We start from the raw sequence: 6,000 nt of genomic DNA on the forward strand, positions 1-6,000 counted from the left end.
CAGCTGGCGTCACACCTCATTAGGGAAAAGCCTGTTTAACGTCTTTCCCTCCCCCCAGCCCGGGACTAAATCCCCCCTGAGTCAGACAAGGGCTGCAGGGAAGAGGTGGCCACTGGAGCAAGGGTGACCGCTCGCCCAGGAGGAGCACTGGCCTGAAGCAGGGTTAGCCAAGGAGGGTGAGAGGGCACCATCCTGTCCCTCCCCGTTCCCTGGGAAAATTGCTGATACGGGTGGGCTGGGAGAGAAGTTCCACTGCCCCACTCCTGCCTGCCTACCCCAAGCCAGGCACTTTGGCAGGTATGGTTAACTCCACCGGTGTGCTGCTGGCCAAGGGTTGCGTCTGAAACAAGCACTGCACCCCCAGAGCTGCTTGGAGCACCTGCATTTTGTTGCCACTGCTACTTTGGTCTGCTCTTGACAGCACCTAAGTGCTGTCGCATCTGGATGCATGGTGACCCAAACCCCATGCTGCCCAAAGTATACCCCCCTTCTCAATATCTGTGCAGATTTTTGAGAGGAAAGACAGTCAACTTCCCCGGTAAAAGTAAATGAATGAGTCCACAACTATGACAGTAGTGACACCACTGTTACCAACACCAACACAGAGGTGACAGCAGGGCTGCTGCATGCACTGGCTTTTTGAACTATGGAAAGCTGCCAGTCAGACTTCAGATCCTAGAAAGCTGTCTGCTTGGAGGGTGGTGTCACAAAGTTTGGGACCCTTGTTTCTGAAGACAGGATCCTCTATAACTGCAGGGAAGCCCAGCATGTCCAAGAGCCCAGTGTGAGCAGTCTGGGTGCTGAGGTACAGGGCTACAGTTCAAAGGCTTCCTCTGTGCTGGAGCTGAATCATCTATAACCGAATCTGATGGACATAACTAGTTTAAGCACAGCTAAGCTTTGTCCAAGTTAGCCATCAGTTAAAAAACCCTGATCTCTTCAGCTCTATTTCCATACTGCTGCCATTATTAGCTTTCCATTGCAATGCTTCCAAGTGACTCAACAGGCTTTTGCGGAGGCTTTAGATCACCAAAAGCTACCAAGTGAGCTGTGCTGAGGCAGCCCCAACCCATGCACTGAAATTTCAAATGAATTTGTCATTTAAGTCAGGACATCCTTTTCCCCATAATTAATGACAACAGGTACCTGGGCAAATTAATGCAAAAATGTACAGTTACTGGGATTGGGCAGGAAGATAGGAAGTCAACTGCAAATCTGATATCCTTCCAACAAGCACCATTTATCCCTGTGTTGCATGAAGCCAGCGTGTGTGATTCACATCTCTGGCTAGGAGCTCCTGCTGTCCTCCCCACCAAAGAGCCAGCCGTCCCAGGAGGATGCAGGGACTTGTTGAGGGACCACTGCTCCCCCCAACACATCCCAGAGAGTAAAGTGTGGCACCCTCCTTTTGGCTGCAGAGCACAGCCAGCCAATTTACCCAAAGCAGCAGCATAAGGTCAATGAAGTGAATAGCAGGAGATAGTCCTGGAGCTGAGGTGACAGGATCCAGCTACACCATGAGCCAGTTTCTCTGCCAACCCCCACAACTCAGTGTCAGTCTGTACTTGCGCTCAGCCCCTAGGACATATGCAGCACGCCTGAAGAAACCATACCCCCACCCAGCAGCCAGAGAGCTTTCTACAGTCCAGTACCACGATCTTCCTGCTTGTGACTGTTGCCATCATATAGAAATGGTTTTCAAAATATGAAACCTACTGAGAGTGCCTCACTCTGCATGACAAGTCAGAAGGGCACTGCAGGGAGTTAGGTGTATTCCTAGGGCCATGATACCCAAGGAGCGCAAATAGCAGTGGGTTTAGATGGCTGCCATAAAGTCAGAAAGAAGTTATGGCTCCTGATCCTGATGGATTTTCCCAATCATGTTATCTTAATTTTAAGCAGCTATTTGGAGACACCACTCGTTATCCAAGTTTGCAGTTGGATGCGTCTCTCCCAGCTTCCCCACAGTCCTGCAGAAGCCTGTATGCTGCCCCCTCTCTCCAGGGCTCTGTGGCTTCCTGAGCCAACTGGGCCCTGACTTCTTCACTCTGCTTTTCCACCACAGGGAGAGCGGGTGCTGAACAGGAGGGACCAAGTCAGCAGCTCTCCTCATGGGAACACCATCATCTTCACCTCACCCTCTGGGGACCATGAGCTGAGGGGGAGCCAAGCTGGCCTTCTACAGTAGCTTCGGGGGCACAAGGCGAAGAGGTTTAGTGACAGACACTTGGCACCACAGTGGTCCCAGCTCTTCTCTGAGCTGCCAGACTGGTGTGTGAGGTCAAGGGATGAAGAGCAAACACCTGAGGGAGGAGAAAAGCTACCCTGTCAGAAGGGGACTATCATTTGTGGAGGAGCAAAAACGCAAGAGAACAAAAGGTATTCCCTTTTCTTGTTTCTTCAGGTTATCCCTTAATGTCTGTCAGTGCCTTCTGAGATCTCTACCTCCCTTGGGTTTCTGTGAGTAGACTCTGAAGGCTATTTCAAGTACATTGTAAATAGGGGCATAATGTTACTCCCGGGCTAAGCAGAGGTGTGAGATGACAGCTCTGTATAAGGGAGATGGTTATAAACAGAAAGCCAGAGAGAATGTGTCGTATTGCCTCCACATTATGACTGTTTGCAAAGAACAAATCCCACATGCTCCCCTCCCAGTTCCAGCAGCATGATGAGTAATGTCAGCCACCCTCCCCTCCAGCAGCTCCCTTCAGCTATGAAAGGGGATGCACAAACAGTGAATTCTGCTCAAGTTCAGCCCAAGTAGGTTTGAGAATGCAGACTCTTTCCAACATCAATGGACATTTTTAGTCAGGCTAGAATTTTCCAGGGTTGTTTTATAAGCATACTCCAGTTCTGTCCTCCTTTAGCCTATCAGGATGCTTAAAAATCAGAGACCACCATGCTATCTATCTACCACCTATCCCACTCATCTGAACAGTTGTGGCTTCTTGTTCTCCATCCATGTTAACCTCTGGGACAGGGACCCTCTCCTGTTTTTCACAGCATGCTACTGTTTGCTCTCCAACTGGAATTTTTCACTGCTGTGTAATACAAACAAATACTAGTAGCTCACACTGGGTGGCTAAACTGTACTGAAAAGAGATTTCAGTCTGATCAATCCAGTCTCCCCCATGCCCCATAGCAGTGTACCAGTGCTAAAAAAGCTTTCCTCTCCTACCTCATCTTGCCTGCAGTGCAAGAGATTTGGGACAAGAACTACATACGTTAAGAATTTTATGCACTGTCAGCACTTAAAAGATGTAAAACTGTTGCTCATTCTGTTTCTTCCCCCTGCAAAGTACCTTTTCAGATGGACGTGGTACATCTGAAGCTCTGAAGTAACAAGCGATTAGTTTCTGTTTAATAGTTAGACATTAGTACTTTATGCCTCTAGAGCAGCTTTCATCCTAGAGCATCAAAGCATTTAAAGAACATTCACTAAAGCCTTGCAGCACCTGTGAAGGAAGGGGAGGCACACACCCACATGCAGAGCAATTTTACAGATGGAGAAGCCCCAGCATCCTTACCAGGGACATGCTTCGCTCAGTGGTGAATGAGAAAAGCCATAAGGCTTGACACTCAATGCCACTGCAATCATCTTTCTTCTTCAGTTTTATCAAAAGCATTTAGAGATCTTGCTATTTCTCTCCAAAGGATGTTTTCTCCCTCTCAAAATAATCCCCTCTTCCTTCAAATCAGATAATCTACACTATTTACCATAAACCAGTCATGCTGGCTGAGGGGCAAACATCGCACTGGGCACTGACCTGGCTTTACATAGGAGAGAAACAGAAATTTCAGGCTCAGCAGAACCTGTGGTTTGCAAGCCTCTTGCAGACCCCATGGAAGACTTCCAAGAGGCCTGTGAAGGGCAATTAAGAAAAGCAAGCTTAACACCAACCAGTCGTCTTAAATTTCTAATCAGGGGTCCATGACTTTAAAGGAAAAGTACTGGGGTTGCGCCCTTAAAAAAACCCAAACCACAAAGTGACTGACCGCCGCAAGTTCAACTCCAGCTGAAAATAACCTCCAACCCAACAGTATGAGAGGAAACACAGTCTGCTTGAATTGCATCCTGTTTACCTCACCCTCAGAAAGATTTATTATCACCTAGAAAGGATCTCTTCCAGTAGCTGTGCTTGTATGGAGTATCAGATGTATTCAGATCTTTGAACTACTTAAAGATTGTGCTGGTTTAGGCTTTTTGGGTTTTTTGCTGGGAAGACAGGCTGAGGAAAGCGGTAAGCAGAGAGCTAGAGATTGTGGCCATTCTGAAGCTAACCCATAATACCATATAGATTATATATTGTTAAACTCTCACAGTCCCATGCCAGTAGTACCTTGCTGGGAAAACCAAACCAGCCCCAAAACAACCCCAAACATGCTGGATTTAGCATTCCCATTTATGGGCTAAGTATGATCAGCAACTAAAGACTAAAAATTTTAGCAACTGGTTTATGTAGCATCTTGGGTGAGCACAATCACGTCGGTGGGGAACAGCGCCAGCACAGCTCTACCCATTCTTGATGTTGTTTCTGGAAACAACATCACCGGGTTAGCTATGGTCCCTCCCCAGACAATTCAGCTGCACAATAAATAAAAACCAGCTGATCCTGCCGTGCCACCATCTCCTGCGGTAAGAGGCTTCCTGGGTACCTAGTGGGAGTTCTGCTAAGCTTTTAAGCCCATTGGCAACGTGGGGAACAGTCTGTAGCTCCAAAGCCAAGAGGCTCGAAGTAATAATCCGATTTCAAAGCTCCTCCTCCTCTCCAGCCAAAGGCAGCAAGGGAGGATGAGATCAGACTGTAGATGCTCTTCATTTTAGGTCTGGCCATTGCACTCATCTGCTCAGCATGAGCACAGAGAAGGGAAAGGATGAGCGCCAAAATCTGGAATGGATTGCCTGGCTAAAGTTTCTACAAAGATTTCAAGACTTACTGGGAAAATAATTTTTTTAAAGGGATTTTCTCCACTCTCAATATAGTCAGACTGGTCCATCTAAGCCAGCCTCCATTTTTCTAGTTCACGCCCTGGCCAGAACTCCTGGGGGATTTACTCCCTGCCATCATGCACTGCTGATGCAACATGGCATGCAAGCTGTGCAGCTGGTTTGTATTCGTGCCATGAAACTTCTCCAGTAACAGAAACGAGTGGTGCTCTGGCATTTACATTGCTCCTGCCCTCCAGGATGTTATTAGCTGCCAGATGATAAGTAAGCCATGAAAAAACTATCTTCATAGGCATCGAAGTAAACAGAAAGCCTAGACTGCCCCTTAAGGATTCAGGTAATTCCCTTACATCCCTTCTGTCCCCCAAACAAAAATGATGACCTGTTTTTTGAATGGGGGAAGAAAGGTCCGTGCTCACCCTTGCCTGAAAAAGAGGGAAAAAACAGTAAAATACATTAAGATAAAAAAAGGCTGTAAAGCCTTGCTTTTTCCCTTTAATCTGATCTCCACAGCCAGCCATTCTTCTGCCTCCTCTTTGGATGCCGTGTGGAGCGCATACCCACCACAAATAAAACCCGGCTGGCAGCTCAGCAGGGAGATTGGCCTTAAAGTCCTGTCTGCACTAAAAACTCTTCCTCTTTGCTCTGGGTCAGACAAAAGAAAAGCCGCTGAGAGAGCCTGCAGCCACACACAGGTACACCATGGGTTTCTACCACTGCGCGTGCCCAAAATGAATGGTGGGTGAATTCTACCACAGGACTACAGTGAAATCCAAGTTCCAGCATTTTTTTTCTATTAATTTAGCAAAGAAGAATTTGCAAAAGTATGAAATAGCTGCCCATTGGTATCAACCCTGATGATGGAGCCAGCCAGCTGCTCAGATGCGTGAGCTGCCTGTTTGCAACAGGCTTAGTCTCAAGTCCAAGAATAAGTTTTAAAACCACACATCTACTCCATGGCATAACAGCTTGTGGAACCATAACTAATAGGTCTCTTCTGTACCCTTAGATAACTGTCTGCACTACTCTAGATAACCAGAAGCATCACCTTT

This window comes from Athene cunicularia (genome assembly GCF_003259725.1).
Source record: "Athene cunicularia isolate RWA chromosome 1 unlocalized genomic scaffold, athCun1 chr1_part2, whole genome shotgun sequence".
NCBI classification, from domain to species: domain Eukaryota; kingdom Metazoa; phylum Chordata; class Aves; order Strigiformes; family Strigidae; genus Athene; species Athene cunicularia.